At 42.9% G+C, this 26,497-nt stretch overlaps 1 long non-coding RNA gene across 1 annotated transcript in view; it reads left to right on the top strand.

Annotated features, from left to right (window-relative positions):
- Positions 1–2,239: 2,239 nt before the first annotated feature.
- The window catches only part of LOC139112381 (uncharacterized), a 70,111-nt gene continuing 45,853 nt past the window's right edge, over positions 2,240–26,497 (top strand). The window contains exon 1 of the long non-coding RNA XR_011547370.1: positions 2,240–2,997. This is a non-coding gene — a long non-coding RNA (uncharacterized lncRNA). The remainder of the gene's footprint in view (positions 2,998–26,497) is intronic.

Consider the following 26,497-nt stretch of genomic DNA (forward strand, 5'->3'; position numbering starts at 1 on the left):
TTTCAAATATACGCGAAACACCTCCGTACTTGGTTCTCGGGACGTTATCTCGGTGAGTATGCGCGCGGTAAGAGACTCTGGCAATATTTCAACTCCCTAATCATTCTTAAACTACTTTACATACTTTCGATCTGTTTGGAAAGAGCCGAACCGATTTATAACGCGCCGCTGTCTATGTCCATTAGACCTACATCTGTTTCCGCGAATTTACACACGATCAAAGGAGGGGAAAAAAAAAAAGATACGTTTTATATCCATTTAGCTTCATTATTTTAATGCCATAAACGTTTCTTGCCCACGTATTTTCCTGTTATCGTAATAGATTTCTGGAGCGACATTTAAATTCGATACCGCCTGAACAAAAATATTGAGACCGTTAATAAAATAAACGACATTATCTCTTGCGCGAGAAAGCTTTTGTGAGAGGCTTTTATGCATTTAGAAAATATGAATGGTCGTTGTAAAGCGAACGTGTATATCTCACGTGTATACACAGGTACATATATTCCCGTCGAGTTACAATTAGCTCGTATTGTTTGCCTCACGTGAGCAAATACGGCTTCTCATAATCGTTAATATAGTAATCATTAAATTAGAATTTTCTTCTTTCTGACAACGTTGGTTTCGGTGTGCCTTTCTTTCAGTAAATCTCTTTTTTAACGACTGCTCGCCGGGACAATGCGGGTGAGTTACGTTTGTCCTCCTTGGATATACGTTTAAAATTACACGTTAACGACAACGCCACTCTTTAATCACAAGGGCTGTACCACCAGGTAGAATGCTTCGATCAATGGCGTTACTTCTTGTCCCAGAAATACTACTGCTGTGATTAAAGAAGGCACAACGTAGTGTAATTGAATATGCATTTCAAGGTTGATTTGATATTTCAGTGGAATCTTTTATCCATGCTACTTTATAATATTAACACGGCCAACTGAAGCCGTGACTACCTGAAGGACGACAAAATAGTATAAGAAATTGACTAAGCGAGACAGAAGCAATACAATTTTATACTTGTGATTTTTATATTAAACGAATTACGAATAAAAGTCTTGAAAAAATTAAATTGAGATCGAAAAAAACAAAGATAAATTTATATATATTAATGGATATAAATAATAAACTTAATCTGACCATTTTTGGGCTTCGTGTCTATCGCGTCGTTCGACAAAAGGGGCAAATAACGTTAGGTCCGTATAAAGCGCAGTTTTACGCATCGCCGTCAGCAAAGTGTTAATATCCTTTCGGCGTCGTAACAAAACATCCTGTCGTATGAAATTAGCAACGATGACGCGTTGATCTTGCTAATCACCGGCCATGGGACGCGGTCCGTTCGCGTCCCCCATGGTGCATGTCGAATCGCACAATCACCGTATATCCTCGCCGCGATTTTTTACTCGAGCCTCAGGTAAACTCGCCGAGGAAGCGTGAGTTAAGGATCGGAAGAGAAGCCTTCATTACACGATTCGCACGAATACTTTTGGCGATCCTCGTCTACTTCTCCGGTAACAAACTTCGCAGTGACTGGTGGACCATGGGATTAGTGGAAACGCGACACGTAATTAAGTATTGCCAATCGCATCGTCCGCAGCGGCCGAACAGTGAGACACGGGCTTCGTCACGGTGCGCGTCTGTTAGCCCGTGATTGTCGTTCGCTTTCGCGACTTTTCGATCGTTCGAAGTCATTTTCAAGCCCGAATAAACGTCGGAGGCGCCGAATCTAGCGACGGGCGATCGTTTTGGTATGTTAGCCGGCTTCGCGCGATCGCGATTCACCCGTACTCGAGTCTCTAAATCGCCGCCCGCTCAGAACTTTGCCGTACCCCAATGGCTTTTTTTTAGAAGAAGCGAGAAGTTGGTTGCGCGTTACGCCGCGAAAATCGCGAAGACGTGTGATTAGCAGCATCTAGCGGAAGCGTGGGGAAGACGATATCGCGCCATCTTTTTTTACGGTTGCGCGATCTAGTACGATCGTGATTTTGGCAGCAATGGTTTCGTGCCGCGCGCTCGCGGAGGCAGTTCGCCTCGTCGTCGCTCCGCGTTTCCGTGTCTTTATACCGGCTCGAAGTGAATTCCGCGTACAAGCGAGTATCGAAGGTGCTGATTCAGTGACGGGCGATCGTTTTGGAGCACGCACGGCCTGCACAATCACGGCCAGCGCCGGCTTTCGGACCGCGAAAGCGGCCGGTCGCTTCCGTCGAGAATTTTTCGGAACCCGCAAAGCTAACCGCGCATCGCATAACTCGCGAACTTTGCTATTCTCCGCCGGAGCGCGTTCGTGTGCGTGTCGCCGGCGGAAAATCCACCGGTGGAGTCCGCGATTCTTTGTCGCCTCCCGCTCATCCGGTGAGCGTCGCGAGTGCCATTCAACATCGAGGACCATCGACGTGCATCAAGGATCACATCGAGGATCACGTCGAGGACCACCGCGACGACCATCGACGGAGACGAGCACCGCCGCTCGCGTAGAAAATTTCAGTGACGGTCGCTTCTTCCGCGATCGCCATCATGATCGTCCGCGGCGTCTTCCCGGAATTGAGCCCCGTCGTCTTTTTTCGGAATCCCGAGGTTTGTCGAAGTAAGAGAGGATATTAACTGCTGTCGTGGACGAGTCCAAGCGTGTGGTGGAGGAGCGTCGCACAACATGTTTTGGTACGCCGAAACCGGTTTTTTGTGAGCCGAGCTTGTTTTTCAGGCGGGGGAGTTATTTTGCTCGACGTTGAAGATGATCAAGGATTAAAAGACGAGGACTCTGCTGTTTTGTGACGAATACGCTTTTTCGAGTGCTCGCGAGTGTAGTGAATAATATGCAGTCATCTCTAAATAATTGGAGCGCGTCCCGAGAAGTGCCGAGAGATCGCCGCCGTTTTCGGACTTGGAAGCTGCGACAGCGTACCGTTTTCGGACCCGGAAGCTGCGACAGCGTACCGTTTTCGGACCCGGAAGCTGCGACAGCGTACCGTTTTTCGGACCAGAAAGCTGCGATCGCCGACGACGGTAGGAATTTATTTCTCAAAGCTTAATGCAGATAATGGGTACATTTAGCGATGCATCGATGACATGATTATTAGTTTCATAAATAAAAAAAAAAAGAATCAACGAATTATTGCACAAGAAATGACATTGTTAGATTTACTAAATAAAATTATTTTTTAATTCTGAATATAAGCAATTTTAAATAAAATAATTATCGCGTTGAACCGCATGAGATGCGTTAAAGATTCAATTCACAGGTATCGAGATTAAATAAAAAAAAAAAAATATATATATATATAGATACATATATGTACTCGATAAATAGCCTCATTTACCCCTCGCTAAATGAATTTTCCTTTTTCTTTCTTTTTCTTTTTTTTTTTTTTTTTTAATCGAATACTTTCGTAATCACATTTCTGAACGTCGACTTGCCGTGACCTTAAATTGCAGTTTATCGATATATGGCGCGAGCTTCTTTTTTTTTTATATTACTTCGACGGTATTTAATTTAGAAACGTTTAATTAAATAGGATACTCATATATTATTTAGTTAATTAAAAAACAAGATTGTAAAAGTTGAATATAATGAAAGCATTAAATATGGATTCGCTTTATTCATAAATTAAATTTAGAAATCTAATAATTGTAGGTACAAGGTTGAACTAACTATCGTTGAATAGCTATTTTACTTCATTACGATTGGTATTTTACGATGTACTTATATTTTGAACATTACGGTTTGGATTTGCAGGATAAAATCGGATTTTCGACCGAAGTACGTTTTATTATGTATGAAATGTGACCTGACAGTGGCATATTTAAGTTTAGACATAAATTCCTTGGCGCGCCTCGGAGCTCGATATTTTTTTGAACAAAAATTTGGCCGATGATTTTATATCCTATCCCCGGCTGTTATACTATATGAAATATTTTACAGCGCGCGAAATAAATCCCCAAATTTTCGAGATTCTCGTAAGTAGTTTTTCCCAAACAGAGATTGGAAAATTCAATAATCGATCGAGTTAAATTTGATAAATAAATTAGATCGGGTGTTATTTCATCCATAACTTAATATTCATTAGTATTAATTGTAGTACGTTAAAAGCCGCGGCGCAATGAAGATGTATATTAGGTACGCCGCGTAAGGCGAGAAAGCTCGGGTAATTTTCGAACTCTGTGCTGCAATTCTGCTGGGACGATCTGTATATTTTAACGCGGATAGCACAACCTTCGCGCTTGTGCAGCGCGCAGGTCATACGGATAGATGCAACCTAATTTTTGATTGGCTCTAGGGATGGAGTGGAGGAGAGGCTTAACCTTCGATCCACGGAGAGAAGGTCGAGATTATACCGCAGGGAGACCCCCTCGATGCGGGTTCGAATTTAAGCCTTATTCCATCGGCAATTCGGCGGCCGGTATTAACGAAGCCATTAGTAGTTCCTTAACTCGGCGCAACGGCTGTGCCAACACATCCGAAGTCACACGACGTAATCGACCCGTCGCCGTCGCGGAATGGAACGAATATTTGTCACGTAAAAACAGGGCGCGACGAAGGGGCGACGTTGAAGTTACGAGGGCGCATTACTCTTGCGTAATGAAGTTCAAGTTGGAGACGTGAATTTCGTCCATTTGCGCTTATCGCGACTCTATTTGTTACGGCCCCGACAATACCGGGCCTCGCAAGGGCGCGATTTCACAGAAGTTACTTCGGCTCGGGGGGGATCCCGGTATTATCCGCGGCATTTAGCGGGTTGACGGTAGGTCGCGGGCCGTTTTTATCCCGGCCAAATTGCACAGAGGGTACTCCCGTAGTCTTCTTGCGACCCCAACAAACAATCCGGCTCTAAAGGTAAAGGTAAACCGTCTGGATCGTCCCTCTCCGTCTCCCCATCCTCCCCTCGCGTGGGTGCATTCTTCGAGAAAATCGGATTATTATCGCGAAATCTATTTGGCGGTCCCGTTTGCTCGTATCAGTATTCACGGGATGTCGAAAACTGTCAAACGTTCCCCTTTCCCGGACGACACAGCCAACTGTTGTAACGCGCGGCATTGTATACTCACGCAACAATCAACATTGCCTATGTGCACCGTTGCATATACAAGTGTATAATGCTGTACATACTGCACGTGCAGTGTGCATTCCTGATGTGCGGCAAGCGGCGATACGACTCTCGCTTCCTCTCTCCGCGCGGGCGAAAATTTGTAAGATTCAAGTAACGTGCAATCTCTTCTCGCCGCGTCGCGTCGAAAAGCGTAGAATCGGCTGCTACGGGACGCAGCTCCCTTTTGGGATTAATTGACTAATGGGGCCGACGCGAAGTAGCACGTCGATTTCTGTTTATTTCGCGAGAAAATCCTGCGCCGTTATCGCTTCGAAAAACGCTCGATACCGCTGATCCAATTCGGCCGGCTCTTATTGCATCGCGAAACAATCTGTTTCTCTCACGCGACGAGATAATGGACGTACGATCAATTTGTAATGTCAATTCTTTTTTTTCCCCTCGACCCCGTATGGATGTTGAGATAAAATCGCAATTGCCCGTATATATTCTTTGTTCCCTTATAGCAATTATGGTACGTGCGCGATATCCTGAACGCCGAAAATTATTCGACGGTGCTTTTATAAAATGTAGGTACTTCTTTTTTTTTATCTGATTGTCCGAAATGGTTAGAATATTTAGGTCGTAGTACATGTTACGTTTAAATATTCACGTGTATATTGGAATAGTTTTGTTGCGCGCTCGCGGCCGACGGCTTTTCATACGATAAAAGTTCTTACGTCATATTTTCGCCACGTGGTCCAATATCGAATGCGTCGTTTTCGCATTCCGTCGTCGATTTCGCCGACGTAATACAGCTACGCACCGCACAATCGCCGTAATCCCGAATGCTTGCGAGAGCAAATATCCGTGTGTATGGGCGAGCAATGCCACAATTTCACTCAGACGGCGCTTCAGACTCGCGCCGGGGGTATTCTCGTTATGATATAAAAATTCCTATTCAAAGGGAAGCGCGGAGGCGCGTGTGCGTGTCACAGGGATGTACTTTCACGTCGACAATCCTTGAAAGTCTCATATTTTTGTCGTAATATGAAAATATATTTTCAAAGACTGGGATATGTATGTCAAGAACATAGCGCGCGTTATGCGTCTGGTTCCTGTGCACGTTTTATCTCCGCGCGCGTATCTCACTAGCGCATTATATCTTATTCAACATCGTCCGCATTCAATTCGCGGATATGCGTTTAAATACGACGTCAAAGGCCGAAAGTATTTAATTCTGTTAAAAAAAAGAAAAGTAAAATAAAACTTTAAAGATACAGAAGTAGCTTATTTCCACGAGGTCTATGATCGTACGAAAGGTTAAGCCATATCGGATTTCATAAATACAGATTTATAACACCGATACTCGGGCCGTAGATAGCATTGGAGTATCGATATCAATAACGCTATCTGCAAGTTGGGGAATACGGCTCTTCGAATTGCTCCGCGGGTAATATTTTCCGCGCAGAGCGAGCGGAAATTCGTTTTCGCGAATCAGATTTCATTAGACGGCGAGTTGATACAATAGGTTGTACGAGCCCATCGCAAAGAGCAATAAACGGTGTCGCCTCGTCGTCGTACACGACGCGTATACGTACACGCGCACACCGGCGCACACTTTCGGAGCGGATACATCTGCATTGCAGAAACGAGAGGACCATGCAAATTCAATATTTGCACCGTGATGGAATGATCATGCCCGAAGAGGAGGGAACCAGCGTGTGTGCCTATCTGACCCAGATGCTTAAATTGTCATATGCGCCACAGTATCACAGGCAGCTTAGACGTATAGACGGGGCCAGCCAGAAAATGGTCTCCGGTACTAAGGCTTTGCCGTATGCGCTCGCACATCTCCGTCCCGCCCTTGTATATGTATTATACGACACAACCTATTTCGAGAAAGAGCCGCAACGCTCCGACGAGGCGAATCAGAGAGGGGGGAGAGTTGGCTGGGATGGGAGAGACGGGCAAGAAAATTAAGTTTAAACTCGAACTTTAAGATCGTAACAATTCGCGCATAACGCGAGATACGCTCACGATAGCACGTTGATATGGCCGGAATGGGAGTTATATACCGCATTGTTGTACCATGATACGACAACGTACATAGATTGCAATCCGTCCACCCTCTGCTCCGTTTATATAGACGCCATTCATGTACGAAGAAATCGCACATGGCATGCGATATCAGAACATGAAAGTATAAAGTTAACAATTTAGAAGATTATTACGTCGCCGCGATTGTCGGCATTGGCCGAGCATTGGTGAATTACTCGTAGAAATTACAATTTATTTTTTATAAACTTGACTTTTAGCGGAATTAATTATTTACATGTTATCGATTGATATTTTACATTTATTTTTAATATTTTAAATGGTGCTTTAAAAAAAGCCATTTACTATTCCAACTGAAAGTTATAGTGCGTACGTTTGGATAAAAAAAGTATATTAAATTAAATTTTTCCCTCTGTTCGGTAAATATTTGATATCTCCGGGTATAGACAAAACAAAAAAAAATTTTTAATACGTAACAATTTTAAATAGAATGATGTCAAAGTAGAATAAAATACATGCGTACGGCACAGAAGCCAGCGAAACATTAATTTCCAAGGATCAAATTATCGCATTGTGCGAGTTAAAATGCTTTTATAATAATATAATTTCTATAACAAGTAATAAAATATAAAGTAATTACAAAATAATTTTGTGACAATTATATGTTATAAGCTAACGGTTGTAGCAATTATAATTTTAATAAAACAGTTTATATTTAATTTTAACAAGTTACTGTTTTCGTAATGTTTCTATTGTAGTGTGCATTAATAATTCTATTTTTCGTAAATATGCTATTAAATAGAAATTACGTATTGATAATTTTTGTATACGATATAATATTTTAGACACATTATATTTTTTAATAATATATTCTTTGAAGCGATTTGAATTTAAAGAATTAATATTTTGTGGAAAAATGTTTTAAAATTAAAAAAAAGAAAAAAAAATTTCCGGCACAGCGAATTTAAGTTAAAGATGGTAGGTGAAAGTGACAGACATTTGAGTAATATGTCGATATGTTTAAATGTTTAATGTGTTTAAGCTTGTAAGTAATAGCTAAAGCTTGGGAATGTAATAATTCATTTACGTCGATTGAAATATACCTAACGGCGAGGAGATAGCATATTGTCATCGATACGTTTATTACAATTTGGCGTTAAATTAGCGCGTTGAATTAAAATAATATTTTAATATTTTTACACTATTAATAAATTGGTTAAAAAGCCTTCGGAATTGTTGTAAGTAGAATTATGTCGATATCAGGAGGCAGTTGTCAGATGAGGGCTTCCTCTACTTCCTCCTGAAGCATTACACCGGCAATATGTGCCGGCACACCAAATCTGAGCGTACGAACTTTCGTCGTAGAGATTCACCGTAGTTGAACGCTTCCTATTTGAAAGTTATGACGTTTTGGTATCAGGAGTTTCGTCTCCGAATCAGAAATTTGACATTAAAAAGTTATAAGGTTGAGACATCCTTACGTACGTACATATATTACATATTATATGTAGACATAACGTCGAGTGTTTGTAAAATTTTAATAGCTTCATAAATTTTCATGTATCGCGCGGTCTAATATTGAAATTAAATTTGCGGAAAAGTATATTGGCTTTCTTAATGACATAAATGTAGCCACCGCGCTAACTTTTCGGGATTGATTTTGACGAATGCTTCCGAGAATATACAACAGCGCCGGGCGTTGATTTTCACTCGATGCGTCGAATTTAAATATATCGTATTGCAGATGGTACGGTAATGCTGCAGGATCACTCTCTCTCTATGAATTTATATCGCTCCTCGTATTCAAGTTCGATCAAGTACGCGATTCGTTGCACATCGTCGAATGCTGTAGAGCGTCGCGAAATCTCGGTGTTTCTCGTTCGGAGCGCATATTCATGCGGCCACATTGCTCGGTATAATCGACACGGTATCCGCCACGTTCGACAAGCGACGACCCCTTCTCAGTGACCTTTTCACGCCGCGGATCGATTCGTGGAACGATATTTCCTTGTTACCGCTGCACGTCGCGTTGGCGCTGCGCAGGTAAATCTGTTTCAAAAACGCCGTAAAATCGAATGACGAAGAATCGTACAGTAAACCGCAAATCGTCGGTCATCGTCTGACTGGCTTAAGGCTCGTATCGTTTAACTGATTTGTATACATTATAGCAATTACTCGGGTGTAAAGATATAAATTCGAACGCATTTGCGAATAAACGTAACAATATTCTAAAACGTAAACAGTCGAGAGACTTTCTGAGCCATTCAGAGGCGCTTTTGAAATCTTAAAAGCAGAAAAATGTCAGCGCAAAGCTCTTTTTGCATTATAAACGGAGCGTTTCCCATTCGCGGAAATAAGCTTGAAAATATTGAGCTTAGAGGTAGCTCGCGGGTGGGAAAACAGTATAATGGAATGCGATAGAAGTTCAAATTGTTTCACGGAAACTATCTAGAGTCATCCCCTCTGCGGTTGACACTTCGATCGCGGTCCCAACTGTTCCCAAGGACAATAGCCGCTAATTTGATTAACTCGCGATTAATTGCATGTCCATGTCTAAAGCGGCGGTCTCACCGCATCAAGCACCCGGCCATATATATTCGCATTGACAGCACCCGATACCTGATAGTGTCCGTCAAGGCAAAAGGCACGATCGCTTTCCTCCGGCAATGTCTCTGATAGCAGGGAGCTATAAGCTCCTTATAGCAAGTTGCAATAGCGCGACGCTGCCATAATCTACTGAAGGAAGCCTCTTAGGTCGTAATATAAGGAAAGGTCCTTTGATACGAGCCCCTCGCCTCCTCCGCGAATGCCCACGGAGACCGCGAGCGAGTCCCGTCCCCGAGTCGCATCTGGCAAATTTTCTAGAGAAACCTCTCTCTTTGGAAAGGCAGCACGAAGAAATACGAGATATATTTCCATACCGAGTTAACGTAACATTCACGGTTTCGCGCATAAAGCGATTGGCCAAGTATATACGTTTACTCCGCCGCCGCGCCGTTCCATCGATTTCCGATTGTATTTTCGCGACGCGACGTTTAATCGAAAATACACATACGTTATGCGCCCGCGATATTTCTGCAAATTGCCTATATTGTTATGAGCGCGCGGTTAATCCGTATATCGATGCGCCGTATTATTTTTACTTTCCGCCGTAAGTAAGAAGGCGCGGCGGGAGGGACGGGAAATTTATGCGGGATAATTTGCCCGTAAAACCATTGGCAAAGTACACGTATTTACGATGCACGTTGCATCGATTTTCGATTCCGTCTCTTTCGCCGGGCGGCGTTCAATTAAAAGTGCCCGCGCGCATTCTTCCACCGTGATTCCGCGAATATTTCCGTCGATTCGCGTACGTTGTCTCGATGACGAGGCCCCGGAACGGGGGCGGGTAGGAAAAGAAAACTGCGAGGGGCACGATGCGCGGGGCCTCGGTGTGGTTAGTTGCACGATTGTCCAGATAATGTCGTTGATTGAACAAACAATAACATCGTTAAGGCAGTAAGTGGAATAATCGAAGTATCGATAATCCGGTTTGAGCGGACGAGCAGACCGCGAAAATACGGTTTATTGGCTCGGACGAAGCCTCACTTCCCCTTCTACGGGCAAATGCTATTTGTTCGTAGAATTTCCGGTTTCGTTCCTCGCGAAATAATTGTTGTTACATGCATCGCAGCGCGAAAATTACTATATTACTCCGCGCACGTCCGTAAGAACGTCGAGGAGGCGAGAGAGAATTCCGGGGTCGTTTTCAAATTCCTGCGCTGCGCGCCGATCGATTCTCCATCGCGGCGTCCACGAAATTTCTTCCCGTTTCATTGAAAAAGGGAAGGTAGAGAGCCATTCGATGATACCGAGAGGGGCTAATACCACGTCGACCTAATAGATCGACACATCCATTGAGGTTGAAGAGCAAAAACCGACGGCCGAACACAAACTTGGGTGGAACGAAAATACTTGACGATGACAAGAACCCGAGGTAAATGGACTGTTAGGTATAGAGTGGCCCCGGGTGTTAGGTTTACACATTTACTTATCAGTGCCATCTTATAGGATGTGATAATTACACCGTGTATAATAGACGTACGCAAAAATAATTTGGGTAGAAAGAATAATTTCTAAGTAACTTGACACGTACGTGTTACTTCCACATGAAAATTACACGTCGTACGTTTGTCTTTAATGACTTTAATATCGCGACCTAATTTCTAGTTTTTCTTCGGTAAGGCAATTTGACGTAATTCTCTCGCTCCGCGAACGTTACTTCATGCAGAGCTTCAATTAAGCTTATAAATCATTTGTACGTTGTATCACTACGTCACTAATGAACGATACTTTTGCGTGTGTCTTCTCACTTTCACCGGATTGCCCCGTTTCGTGTTAATTTAAGTAAGGCAAACAGCGAGAACGGTATCGGAGGCTCGCCGGCGAAAGCCTGAACAGCGGCGCTGACACACATTAATGCATGCGACAGCACTTGATTCAATACTGCTTCGGCGTTCATTATTCCGCGAAGTTTCGTTAGCATTACTAATTAGAATGCTGAGGAATGGCAAATCTCAGAAGTTTTCTCGAAACTCTCATTGTACCAGCCTGTAATAAGAACGGCCATTATTATACTGTTTACAATCTCTAGAGGTGAGTGGAAACTTTGCGCCAAGTGCATCGGGGAGTTCAGAGAGATGATGGAAAATTCAGATGTAAACGCCGAAGAAAACGACGAGCCGCGATGAATCCTCGGGCTGGCGGGAGCAAAATTTGCCTCGTTGATAATTTGATAACGCGACACACCGCGATGTATTTGCGATCGCGTAACGTTTTGCGGCGACTGCAAAATGTTGCCGCAAATAATAATAATTAACAACGTTCAAATAAACGTTTCGTACGCAGCTCTTATCGGGATCGCGTTACCTTGTCAATTTTTTTTCCCCTCTCTCCTTCGTGGATTCGCGCTCGTATTACGATACATATTCGCGTACACCGCTAAATAAACAAACACGGAACAAAAAATATTTAAAAAAAAAGCCAAGAATCTGGTAATCCCTGAAAATGAGAGAACGAAATGCACCGTGAAATATGCACCTATTTTCGAATACGAAGGCGCGCGGATATTCACCGACGCGCGGTGTCAAATAAATCTCGCAGAAATGAGAAGTAATGCGCGAATACACTAGCGCTTCCTGACGTAATCGCTGCAGCTGCGGGGAATTAAAAAAATGCAGTTTCCGAAATTATACCGTACGATCTTATGCGCATTTCGACATTTCCTTTTCTTCTCGTGAATACCACGATATCCGTTATTCCTCGTCCCTTGTAATGAAAAAGTATATCTGCAGATAAAACCTTATCGCGCGAGAGCAAAGTCCCGGGATAAATATAAAAGGAAATATATGAATGATTTGGATTTGGAGCATAAATAAATAATATTAATAAGTTTGAAAAACTTTACGAGGGATCCATGAGAGTAAATGAAAACAAAGTATACTTTGTTACTGAATATGTTTTACCAACTTGTTGGAGTTTTATCTCGCTATAGAAAAAAAAAAAAAAAAGAAGAAGATATCGGGCGCGGGCGATTTTCCAACCGAAGAATCGAATCTTCGTTTTTCCGGTCGAGTACTCTCGCCACTTAAGCTATCCAGAGCCACACGTTAATATCTTCCTCTCTGTGATGACTTTCTGGTTTACTTTTAATCATGGTCGAGTCGAACACGATGTTTCGTTATTTTGAAGAGAGAGAGAGAAAAAGAGAGAGAAAAAAAAATATTAAACACGTTGTTAACTAAGCTGGGAATTGAAACTCTGATCTTTTGCATGCCCGACGATCGCTTTTATCACTAAGCTACCACCCGGCCGCTATGAAATAACATACTTCCTGTTTTGCCGATATGTATATTAAAACTGTATCTGCGTAAAGATCGTAATGCATGGAAAAATATATGTATTAAATAATTTGAAGTGGCAAACGAATCGATCCATCAGTCGAAAGCTGTAATAATTGTAAGCAATTGATTTGCTTCGTTTATTTAAACTCTACAGACCCACTGCGATTTTTATCTAATTTTAAACTTTTTTTTTAATAATTAAATAATTAAATGCGAACATGTACGGCTTACTTTTTTTTTCTTATCGTTCATTCAAATTTTATGAAAAAAAATTTTTTCTAAAAAAAAATTGATCAGTTGGTATAAAAAGACTTCATAGTGGAGAGACAAAAAATCGTGAACAATGAAACGGAACAAGTTATCGCCGTACGCTTTTCATCGATCCACCTTGCTACCTTGTTACTAAATTGCGGTTTTCATTGATAATAAAAACGAGACGGTAACTGAAGAAAGAGAGAGACGGAGATCGTTCAATTAATCTGATAATACGGAGTCTTAATATCATTAATTAGACCCTTTGTGACACGCGCCGACACGATCTTTCAAAGTGAAATAACAACGCCTCTTTTCCGGGTGCATTTAAACTAGCGACACAACTATGTTTGCCTGACAAACGTATTCTTCTCGGTTTCCTTAATTGCTGTTTGTAATTAGATGAAGTAATATAACGCGCCAATTAATTTTAGAAACTTAGTAACTGCGGGATCGCGAGACGGAAAGGGAAAAAAATTTTAATTGCGCGGAGCAAACCACGAATGTATTTCGTTCTAATCGTCATCAACGAAATTCCTCATAAAAGCGGGATTCATTTGGCTTATTAATTATCAGTGGCTTTCGCGGCGGGCAAATGGAATTACCGTGTATGACAGGACATTCTTTTTCATGTTTCGACTTTAATTACGTGGAGAACCGAAGGCCGGAGTGGTCTTACACGGGGATAATCAACCCTCGTGTGTCGCGTGCTCGCGTGCATACATGCATACACATACATCACGCGCGCGCGCACACAATACTGCAAGCTCTTTGAATAATATTTCGTAAAGACACATTTGCGTGACATTAACGACACGGTCGCTCAATCGCGTTGTCATTACGGGTTAAAGGGGCTAAGCACTGTCTTTTCCTCTGACGGTACACCGAGGCAGTGTGTTTATTGTGTTTGCGTTACGCTTTAGATATCGAGAAAGATATTGGATTATATGGAAATAAAGCAAAAGCTTTTACGTACGGCGAAAGATAGAAGCAAGCGCGCGCGCTCTTACTTTGAAGTAAAAAAAAAAAAAAAAAAAAAATAATAGTAATAAAGTGAAAAAATATAAAAGGGTATCGTAGTTCGCATTTTGTATGAATAATTTGGTGTTTTTATTACGAAGAATTGCATCTGTATTTTGAAGTATTCGTTTGTAAATATCATCGCCGTAACGGAAGATGCATTATTCAACGACGTTACGGCGACGCAAACCGACTGTTCCCGCGGTAACGCTCGGAACTAATTTTCTACGTGCCCAAGGCTTCCTATTGTCATCTATTATTACAATGACAACGTGGAAAAATAAAAAAATTCGACGACTCGCGAGATTGAAATCAATATTCCGCCGAGAAACAAAGGGTCCGATGAAGTAATATAACGGATAGAAATTAATACGTTAATACGTATTGTTGAGTCCGTGCGCCTCGTCGCGTATTATTAATAGTGTTATATAACGAATGCCTTCAATAGAAAATATCGGCATCGGTTGCTTTCAATAAACTTGTCACGGAGAAAAGCGCAAGTATCGAAGGATGCTGCCAGTAGATAAGTCGGAAACGCGACTGCGTCTAAATACTCGATTAAGTAATCACGTCCGGGAATTATCCGCGTCTCGTTCATTTTAATTAAAAAAAAAATAGAAAAAATAAAAAAAAAATAAAATAAAGTAAAATAAAATAATAGATATTCAAGTGGAAGTGGATTCATTGTATCGGCCGTAAATCACAAGCCGACTTAACTACTTTACAAGCTCGACGGAGCCGGTAATGTTATCGGGAAAAGTTTCGACTTCTGCCGGTCGGGCTCTCATTAAAATAAGCACATCAGGCATGTTACGCTACATCTCCATTATACGCCGTCTCGAAAAACATTCCACATGAGCGTAGCGTGTCTGAGGCACGTAACTATATCCCGAGCTCATAATCTCTCATTTCTGGGCTCATAATCGCTTTTTGGTAATATGCCAATGTACAGTCGCGATCACTCGGCGCGAGATTTGACATCTATATGTTGAGAAAATATCGCGTGCCGATACCTGTTAAATTATCGTCGCGACTTTGAAGACTTAACGAGGCGTTATCGACTCCCGTCCGAGGCGGGAGGGCGAAGAGGCCCGCCGAGATTTTCAAGGTAACAGTTTAATTTTTAGATAGACGGTATTACCTGGGCGAGGCGCCTCCGCGGCGATTACATCCTCGAGGATATTTATCAAAACCTTATCCCTCTCTCGCCGACTCGGCTGCGAGACACTCGGACGTTTCGGTCTCGTATCAGAGCGAACTGAAACGCCAGAAACGTGCGCGACATTTTACGGACGGGTATACAGTGCGGGTAACGGTTTCATCGAGGCGTCGCACGTACTTCATGAGACGCTTGCAACAAATAATTGTTTCTCGGCCAGCGCGTGCTGGTATTTTCTAATTTCGGAAACCTATCGTCCGGTCGAGATGGCTTCGGCTGCACACACGTTTCGGGAAACGCTTTATCTGAAAGGGACTTTGAAGGGGAGATTGGCTCTCTCGGCGAAGGGAAGATTGCACAGGCGGGTCAACGGCCACCGCCGCTCATCAATTATTGACAGGCTTTTATTGATATATCCGGTCTCTTTTAATAATTTTTTGAATCCGTGCGATTTGCGGGCATCTGTAAATATTTCCGCAACGATCGCCGCCCCCGTAATACACAGTTGAGCACGCGGCGCAAAACGGACCGGCGGCTTTCGCAGCCACGCGCTGTGTACTTTGCGACTATTAATCGATTGATTGACGCGGGGACGAGTCAATTTTCATTGGGCACACCGTCGATTGGAGCTTTCGTATCGTCGCGCATTGTACGCCGGGGTTCAACTCTCCGCATAGACTGTGGAAAAGAATTACATTGTCCATCCGCGCCGTATTCCCCATTCTGCGGTAAAATCAATACAAAGTAAAATTAAACGTGTCCGGCGTACCGTGAAAATTTAATAAACCAGTCTGACGAGTCAGATTCCTCTATAAGCGCGGAGCGGCGGTGAGGTAGCGGAGCGCCAGAAAGAAAGCTTTTCCCGCGACGCGACGCGGGGAAAAGACCCGCACACATAGACGGTCCATGATTTCCGTCCGCCGCCGGCTATCGAACGATTTGCATTTCGACACAATGGCTGACTACACGCGAGACTCGCCATTACGATGGGCCTTTTCCTCCATCAGTCATTTTCGCGGCCCCTTCTACCCTCCCCCCGTATATTTTTAATCTTCCAACTTGTCCGCGACACGTGGAAGAGCCCTTTAATAAAAAATAAAAATCTCTTTGAAGATAAAAGATGATAGATTTAGAGATTAGAATGCCTAATTAATTAGATCTTGGCGAAAAAGAGACCAGCGTGAGAGGAGTAGCGTCGGAAGCGGAGATAAGCCAACGCGATCCGCTCCGGATCTCGTCTTTCTGGCTGCAACGGCGGCGTAGAAAAATATTGACGCGCACTGGATGCCATTTTCCAGTGAAGCACGGCGATGGCGACGATAAGGTCGACGATGCCAGCGGGAAACACGCGGTTTGGACTGCAGCTCTCGGGCAGCTTTTATTGATCTTTCGAAGTCAAGAGAACCGGCTAATCCGCCGGTCGGTCGGCCGGCCGGCGCGCTGTTCTTCCAATTAAAAGATAGGATCCGGGCGATAAAGAGGAGCGCGAGCCAGAGCTGATCGATTAATTGGTGGCTCCCGATCGTTGTCTAGAGAATGTCGACCTATTCCAACTTCTATCCGTTTCGAGATACGTCGCGCGCGTGTCGGGCCCCATCAAAATTACTCGCGATATAATCCTTCCCTTTTGTTTCTGCTCCAGCGTTACGTTTCCTCTTTCTTCTACCCCGTCGCCCTTCCATCGCTCTCGCTCGCTTTTTTTATCGCGTCCTCATTCGCATTCAAATTTATTCGAACGCATAATACACGCGCGCGTTATGCTCGAAATGCATTCGCGTGAAGAAGGGTCCGCGGCGATTCATCCGAGTACGACATTCGCTCTACTTTATTTTTTGTTACCTCCCGTTCCATTTTTTTTTCCCTCCCTCGCCATTATTCGACGCACTGCGGGTGCACATATTTTTTTGTCGAGAGGCAGTCCGATGCAAATCACAATTGTACTCTCGATATGTCGGCGGTGGGAACTGGTTTTCAAATTTTTGTACAAGTACATATTCGGGCGCGTTGTAAACTCGGGAATTGAGCCCTTGTAATTGACACGTTCTATTATTAAACGGATCAGAATTGGTTGCTACAATTTTTTTACGTTCGGCGTTCGTCAAACTAAAGTCAACGTTCGATCTATTTCAGTCCGTTACAATTCGTTTTTATTCCTGAAATCTATTAATTTCGCGCATATCGATTGTAACGTTTCTAAATATTAAAGGCACATAAAATTCTTATTTGTGTGCAAAAATTAAAACATATTCAATTAATGCCACATTGAAATACATACATATGTATATACATATATGTATATAATATATATTCCTCTCTATATTAAATTAATAAGTATCATCAAATGAATTAAAATAATGTTAAATTTAAAGTATTATATAATATTCTTAGCTTTTCCGATACGCATACGATTACAGCCATAAAATTCACGTATATCCTACGACTATCTTAAAATTAATGGTTTCATTTCTGGAAGATAATTAATTATTTTTAAAAAAAGCATAGTTTTGCAATATTATTCGTTTAAAAATTGCGATCTGCGTACAAATTTCGAGCCTACGCGGTCGAATTTTGGGCCGATTTTTGACAGTGCCGGACGGTTCGATCTCCCTCTAATTGTAAGTGCGATTAATATCGTGACACAACCGCGCGGCGCTAATTAGTCGGATTTGGCGATCGAGTCAAAACGCGTATTATCCATTTGGTGGGCGCACGCGAGCGCGTATATGCGTTATCGGATAACAGCCACTTGGTGGAACTTGGCATTTACTTGCCGGGCACGCCGTATACGCGTCAGTATGAGCATCGCGCGCGTATCGCATATTCATTCCACGGCGGTAACTATCAGATTTCGGCTATGCGTCACTAGACGAAGGAGATTCCCGTACCGAGAATAGTTGACCGAAGTGTGCCGTCCGTATGTCGACGATCTCGCGATGCAAACTATGGGGATTGCGTGGACCGTAGCAAGAACGCGCGGAGCGCCGCAGATACGATCCGGCCGAGGCTTTTAGGCAAATTCAGATACTCCTGTTAGATTGTGCTCGCGTAACTGCTGTATAAAACCAACCCTAGCACGCAACGCGCCGCGTTTATCGCCGGCCGGCTATTTCTACATGCATCTCGATTTTCCCCCGCGTATAAACTATGTAGTAATACGCTTAATAAATCATTCCCGTTAATAAAACAATTTCAGCTGTCTGGTAAAATCGACGCGGTTGGTCTTTTTCAGTACGTGAATTCACATAAATTTTATCACGTGCTAAAAATTATTGATAAAATTCAACGAACAATTGTCTAAGACATTCTGCGAGGCGATTCGTAATTTATGGATGGAGATTACTAAATAGAACTTGTGCTGAATTGATAATAAAGTTAACGTACTAAATTTTATAAGTGGATTTGTTATACTCCGTATCTTTTTAAACATCGTTTATTAGAGGGCTGCAAAAGAAAGGAAATAGTGCTCGCCCTCGAGATGTTTTCTTGTCACATCTAAATTAAATGATGCAGTGGTGTGGCAGTAGATATATCATTTCCGCAAAACATAAGGTTTTTTTTTTTTTGTTGCTTTTTAATAAACGACTAAGAAGGTAAAAGTATCTTGAAAAATCCTAGGGATTCCGATTCTTGCGATAATACACGGATATTACACGGTGCCTTTACACACACACCCGCCGATTAAATTCGATTTCGCCGGTAGTTTTTCCGATTTTCATTTGGTGTCCACCGGGAGCGAACCTACGGACGATTCTCGGTTACCAGGCGCGGGTTACTTCGTACGTGTTGACGGCGAGTAAAGAGTGGAACGGGGAGCTTCGATCGGCGAAGCTGTACGGGCCCGTGATGGTTCGTTATCGCGTCATTTCAAGAAGATATCCATGGAATAGATAGCGGAGAATGTGCTTCCTCTGAAATACACCGCATCGTATTATTTAACAGTCTTATCAGCCGTGCGAATATTCCGTTCTATTGTGCGTGCAATTGAACACGCAATTACCTTATTATTGCTTCCAGAAAGATACATCATATTACACGCGATATTAGCATACATTCCGATTTATGGGCGTAGATTATAATCGTTCGTAACGAACAAGTTGACATAATTGGATACTGATGTTCGTTAGTCGTTTCTGCATGACAATAGAATTGCGAAATTGGGATCGAAACGAATATAACGCTGACCGAGTTCATTGCGATTAATCGCGACTGCATAACGGTATAAAAATAAAAAAAAAAAAATAAAAGAATAAAATAAAATAAATGAAATAAAAAGAAAAACAAGGTGTCGAATGACTTTAAATCTAGATATTTGACAAAGCGTATTTACGACGAAAATAGTTGATAGCGGACGAGTTAATTAACCCACGAGGAGAACTTGACAACTGGATAAATTCTATAAAATCCGTAATGACACCAAAGAGAATAATGTATAATTTCGAATAACGTCGGGCTGAAAATTTATTTGTCAGGCGGTAATTACTATAGTAAAAATGACAATAGCGTAATGTCATAATTATCGAGTTTATTAACTCGCCCTTTCTGCGGGATTATGAGAACGATTACCGAAATAGCAATTCAATTTCCCCGGCTGCATCGTATTAAAAGTTTCAGCTCCACACTTAATAGGAATTTAATCCCGCATCTGCAATTCTCCCCTTTCTCCCCTCCCTCTCTCTCTCTCTTTCTCTTTCTTTCTCTCGTACATTTCCAAAGAAAGTCCATCGGTCGAACGGATAGTGAATTTGCATTTCACCAAAGACTGCGTTCGCGAATATTGGCACGACCTCAGCGATCTCGGTACTTGTCTCTCTTACGACCGAAACTTGGCTCGGTTCTTCCTCTTCCGACTTTTTCCATTGTCTTGCGTGCCCCCTTATCCCCTTCTCCATGCGCTCTCTTTCTCTCTCTCTCCTATTTCTTTCTTTTTCCACGATAAATCTTCCATTAAATATTTACGTTTCGCTAGTACATGCGAAATCTGCGGTGATATTTTAACAATCTCAATTTGTACGAGATATTCCACTGTGGATTCTTGAGTTTACTAGATAAAAATTCCATATATATGTGCGGGAGTCTACGTATTCTTAAAAATACTTCACGAAAGTCCTCTGCGAGATAAATTTCCGTTTGTATTCGAGCTGGTTTTACTTTACAATCGGCAGAATAATAAAACACGTTAAAACATTCACGATGACCGTTGTTTAAGCTGACGGTATATTAAGTCGTAGCTCTTTAATTAGTTTTCAATGTTACGCTCCTAGTTAACACGTAACTACCTTATGGTATTGCATAGCCAAGCATGCCGTACCTTTTAATGCCTCTTCAAATTCGTTCCGCGGACACTCGACGTACCATTAATTGGGGCTCCGAAACATCGTGCAGCCTCATAAACGACCGCAACTATCGCTGCGCGCATTGCATACCTATCTCCTGCATAAATAATTGTTATGGCCAGTTTAATCACGCGCACTTATGAGCGTCAATATTTAGTTTCCCTCTTTTGTACAGGTATGTAATAACACGGATAATAAAAATACGTCAATACACGTGTTAATTTCATCAGTGCATATTGTCGAGCAATATTGATTAACTGTGCTGTAACGAATTAGTTATCGCGGCGAATTAGTTATTTGCGACGATGTGGAGCGACGGAGCGAATAATGTAGTCGGCATTTAAGTGGTAATTGCGAGATACGAACGTCAACGCGGGTGAAAATCAACGAACGTGTTTTTTTTTTTTTTTTATGTTCGTAAAAGTGGGCGCATATTTTCGTCGGAAATTGTTCGCACGGGCCGTTTGAGCGTGCCTACGTGTCGTCTTTTTCGCATTAACCTTCGGTCCGAGGCGACTCCGGGCGTCGTATATCGTCTACACCCCGGTCGTTCTACAAGTGTGGATGGATTACAGCAACCGCGGGGTACACTTTCGTGCGGTAGGGAAACCCAGCGGTGGGTACGCGGTGGGCATTTAATTACACGGATCGACCGGATCGAATGGATCGTCGTCGCGGTTGCTGCCTGCTCCGCGTTTCGAATGACTGCATCCATCACCGGCCGATATCACGCGACGTGCTCGTTCTCGCCATTTCCAGCCTCGCCCCTCCCGCCTCCTACGTCCCTCGGATCTCTCTTTCCCTCTTCCTCGCACTTTTCTCGACCCCTATATCATCCTCTCGCTCCCTTCGGAAGTTCTAAAGCTATTGCGCGCGCGAACGTGCTGAAAATTTTGTACAAAGTAACGACGCGACGCCAACGTGTTTCGAGAGAACAAACGAGAGGTGAGGCACCGCGCAAACTTATCTCAAAGTCGACGAGATCCTTCCCCGTCTCCCTTCCAAGTTCTTCGTTCGTTCGTGTCGTAACCTAACTTCGGTATTAAACGTTATTAGCCAGCGATCCGGCGTCGTACTGTTCCCGGAAGAGACGGGTATCGGAGACTCGATCCGATGCAGCCACTTGGCGTCGCCGCGCCGGGTATCATTTACCGAAAACTGTCGTTGTCTCGAGAAACGGGTGAGAAGGGCGGGGAAGGGGGGGGGAGAGAGGAGAGGGTGAATCCTTTAACGAGGTCCCGTAGGGTCGTTTAATCTACGTTCCCATGTCTAGCGCGCGTTTGCCGTTCTAATAAGAGCAAAAACCACTCACGGTATTAAAGACTCAGATTGCACAAATTCATGCCCGGCAGGGTGGCGAAGGAGGTGCGCGGAGTAGCAAGAGAGGGATGGCCCGAGACTGTCTCTCCCGGCGGCTGACACACTGACGCCGTACAGGCGACGTCCTCGGGATTTTCATTCCCTCCGGACGGTGGGAATCGCGCGGGAGGCGATGGGGGAGAGGGTAGGGAGTGAAAGAGCGGATGGGAAAGCGGAACGAGGGAGAACAACGGAATGCGAAGGCCGCGTCATGTTTTCGCTGGGGCATGTCGCAATTTTCCCTTTCGGAAAAAGACGGACGGGCGAGCGAGGGACGCCGGCGATTGTTGCAACGTCACGTCTCTCGTGCTCACGAGGCTCTAACGCCAGGAATATATTCCCCGGAGTGGAAACACGCGTGTGTGCTAAGCACCGCCGAGTGGCGTTTACACGTCGCTCAAGGGCCCAATGCGGCCGGCGACTGAAAGAATCCGACGCTTACTTTCACCGCTGAAAAAGCTCTTCCTAATTACGAGGCCCCGTGGTGCGTGAGGGCGGAATTTTCTCAACGATCCCTATTACGCGGGCGGGATATTAATAGATAATTAAATAGATCGGATAATTCTAAATCTCACTGATGGGTTTATAGTGGCTTGTATACTGTATACATACGTATTGTTACATGCTATATAATTATAATTGCAATGTTTTATATTAATGTATCGTGTTATATTGTAATGTTATATCATACATTCGTGGAATTCAAACTCTCGAAATTATTAATATTTTAGTTATTTTAATTAGTGTACGATCTCTATTTTTTAGCGCTTCCTGGAGGATAGAAAATTTTTTGTGAACATAGCGGAATTTATTGATTAATTTATTAGTTATATCGAAACTTATAAAATCCTACGTAAATATTGAAAGGACTACAAAAAGCTTAATTAGAAATGAAATAGAAATTAAAGATAAAATTAGATTCGACCTTTCGCTTGAGCAAATATAATTAACGTTTTCGAAAATAACAGATATTTTTAAATTAATATAAAATTGATCGTATTGATATAACTCGAAAGGGGGAGAAAAGTAAGAGAGTAAACATGATTTTATTAAAAAATTTTAATGATATTTTTCGGGAGTAAGAAAAAGAGAGTCAAGCGATTTAAATATTTTATGAGAGTGCTCTTACGAAATATCGGCTTACGATAGCTTTGTCAGCTCGGATATTATCACCCGGGTAAACACGAATAGCGGATTATAACATGAACAGGAAACTTCTCAGTTTATAATCTTACTGTTGCAGTTTGTGTAAGGATATTCTCGCGGAGGATACGAAAACTCGGTCGTGCTTTCCGCGCAAATGCTTTCGCACTTTGTAGTAAATTGTCTTCAAACTCAATGTCATTCTCCGTTTTTTATTTTAAAATTTCCAAAGTTTGCCGAGCAGCACAAAACCGAGATTGAACGTTTGTCACTCTCGTGATACTCGAAAATTTGAACTGAAACCATTGTGTGTGCGTACAATATATTCAAGATATCGATCTCGAAAAGAGATATCTTTATAAAAAGCATTCTCTTTGTGCGAGCTTTTTGGAAAAAAAAATAAAAAAATAATATTTGCGCGAAAACAAATGAGATTTCGCTGATTTGATTTTAAACAGAATTATAAAATTGTTTTGATGTTTTTGAAGTTCGATTGCGTTATTTTAGAAATTTAATTACACCGGCATGGTGAAAGAGGAATAAAATGCTTTCTTCAAAGCAACATCCGTCGGCTGGTTTTAAGTTCACTTTACTCTCATGTTATAAAATTAATGTACGTATGGTTCGCGGGCAAGAGTGCGCGAAATTTTGCACCTTTGGCTGTTTTTTTTTTTTTTTTTTTTTTTCGACGTACGTGTATACGTAGTATACACATATATACCTACATATATATCATACTCTGATTTAATCATCCCGTCTGAATCGCCTTTGAAATCACGGCGGTACGAAAATATAATTCCCTTTTTCCGCTCAGGGATGGTGCATATAGGTGCTATACGCAGCTTCGCAATTACCTAGTACTTTATCCCGTAATTATGTATATTTTGCGCCGGTAGTATTTAATCTCTTTAGCGCGAGATACAGTTTGCAATTTTTGTAATGCACACCGTTAAACCTGCTTGTCACGCCGCAAGGTAATTAACAATGGGAAATAAAGTGGTTGCGCGAAATTTCTTCCGAGATCATCGAAATGAAATATTTAATCTTAAGCTAGGGACAGAAATATTAATTTCAATTCACGTTATACGTCTTGGTACGCAAATAATTGAAATAATAATTTTACTTTTTAGCGTTAACAGAGCAAAAATATTCTCAAGTTACTTAAATAATTTTTAATATAACACCGACGAAAGGCTTTATAGAAATTCGAATTGATGTTCCATTCTCGGTGCAAACAAACGGGTACGCGCGCAAACTATCGCGCGGGGTTTCTGAATTTTTGCGTGAAACGTGAAGATTGGAAAGGACGCTTTGATACATCAAACCCGTTGCAGGAATGTGTCATCGTTACGCCTCGCGCGAGATCGAATGCATAAGTCATTCTCTTTGATGTTACTGCTAAAAATAGCAGTTTCGAGCTTAGCGACCGGCGGTCGTGCACGTCGGCGACGGCGTGTCGGCGCTATTTTCCCCGCAGCTGCGTGCGCGCTCGTACGATCCGATATTTATTATCTCGCGCAAACCCGATGACGCGACCGCGCCGTAAACGGCTCTGCGAGGAGTCTCGCGCGCACGAAGGGAGTAAGAAATTTCACGGAACGAGTGTCAGAGGGACATGAAAAAGGAGCAAATGTCGTCGCTTATACCTGGGCGCAAGTGTCTCCCGTGTTTGCACGAGGTGCTGTGGAACCTGATATTTCTCGCGATAAAGTAAACTCGTGGAAAGGGGAGCAGAAAGGATCGAACCGTAGAAGCGTAGACGCAGTGTGGTATATTTTATAAGAAGAAAAAGGAGCGACGCTCTCTATCTCTATCTCTCTCTCTTTTCGTCCCTCTCTTCCCGCGCGCGCAAAACTGTGGAGACACGGTGCTCTTGAACCGTGAAGATCCGCTCACGACGGGTGTCTCCAACGGTAAACGATTTATTCTCTTCCTTTATTGTCTGCGCCTCGTCCGCTCCCCGTGAAAACGGTATAAATTGAGCGTCAAGATTCGTATCTTTTGCATGCGCAAATACGGCCGCTTCCCTCCATGATTTTTACTCGGATTATCGATTTCGAGGCGTAAACCACTTCGGCGATTTGACGTGACGTTCCGGTGGATCTCGCTGCTTGTTCCTTTCCGTATAACACGATACGTGAGACTGTTTATCCGCGGGAAATACTTCTAACCCGAGCCAGCGCGCGCGCGCCTTTAGCAAAATGTACTCCTCTCTTCCTCTCGGTGTGATATTATCTTTCCCTTACATTTAACGCGAGATACGCGCATTATACAAGAACGCTACACCTGGTCCGCTAAGAAATACGGATAAAGGAAAAAAAAAAAAAAAAAAAAAAAAAAGAGAGGAGGTCGTCGCGATGCATACGCTGTTCGTAATACGTGAGACACGGTTTATTCATTTGCGTGAAAATTTCTCGAGCAAAACAAAAAGACAGAGGGGTGGGCGTTTTTCTCGCGAAATAAAGCACCCGGTTTCTCCTCTAACGACGCCAATATCGCACGGCACATTTTAAGCGCAACAAACAGAGACATTCGATGCTCTTTCGTAGCTGAACACTCCGCCGTGGGGCGGGGATTTCATTTACAGCACAAAAGCTGAGAACATTAAGAGAGGAAACGGGATACGAATACGGCGCGAAGGGGCTGAACACGAAGGAGAACGGTCTCGCGGACGCGCGCGTTGATCTTCAGAAAAGTAAAGCGCTTCGCTGCACTCGGCAACCAATTGCTGCAACCAGTTGCGATCGTGTTTACGGAAACGTCGACGTACTGTCGTCGGAGATTTCGTTAACATCGCGGCGAATATCGTATAAGCGGGGTAACGCGGAGCTTTGTTCGCGCGAAGCGCGCACGGGTTAACGGGCGTTATTTTAAAACAGCAGAATTTGTAAAAGCGTATCTAACAGGGTGTACGTACACGTACTCGTTGGACCAAACGGAACATATGCGCGGTTCGCGTTGCGTTGAGCACCTCGCGAATGCTCACGGATACTCGCAAATATGCACTGGTATATTTCGCGGAAAATGTTTACGGCAAATACCGGACGTATCTTGCTGGAATGAATATTTCGAGCTTGTAACGGTCGCGCCCGCGAATAATAAATATTCCGATATTTTTAGAGATTCGGGCGGATTTTTTTCTACTTTTTTTTTTTTTTTTTTCTTTTCTTTTTATTAGGTTAGCGATTTGGACAAAACGTTTGCGCGGCTATTTTGAGCGCATTAAGAATCGCCAAATGAATTTAAAGCTCGCGAAGAATGTGTCAAAAATTAAGA

This window comes from Cardiocondyla obscurior, linkage group LG28 (assembly GCF_019399895.1).
Source record: "Cardiocondyla obscurior isolate alpha-2009 linkage group LG28, Cobs3.1, whole genome shotgun sequence".
In the NCBI taxonomy this organism is placed as follows: Eukaryota; Metazoa; Arthropoda; class Insecta; order Hymenoptera; family Formicidae; genus Cardiocondyla; species Cardiocondyla obscurior.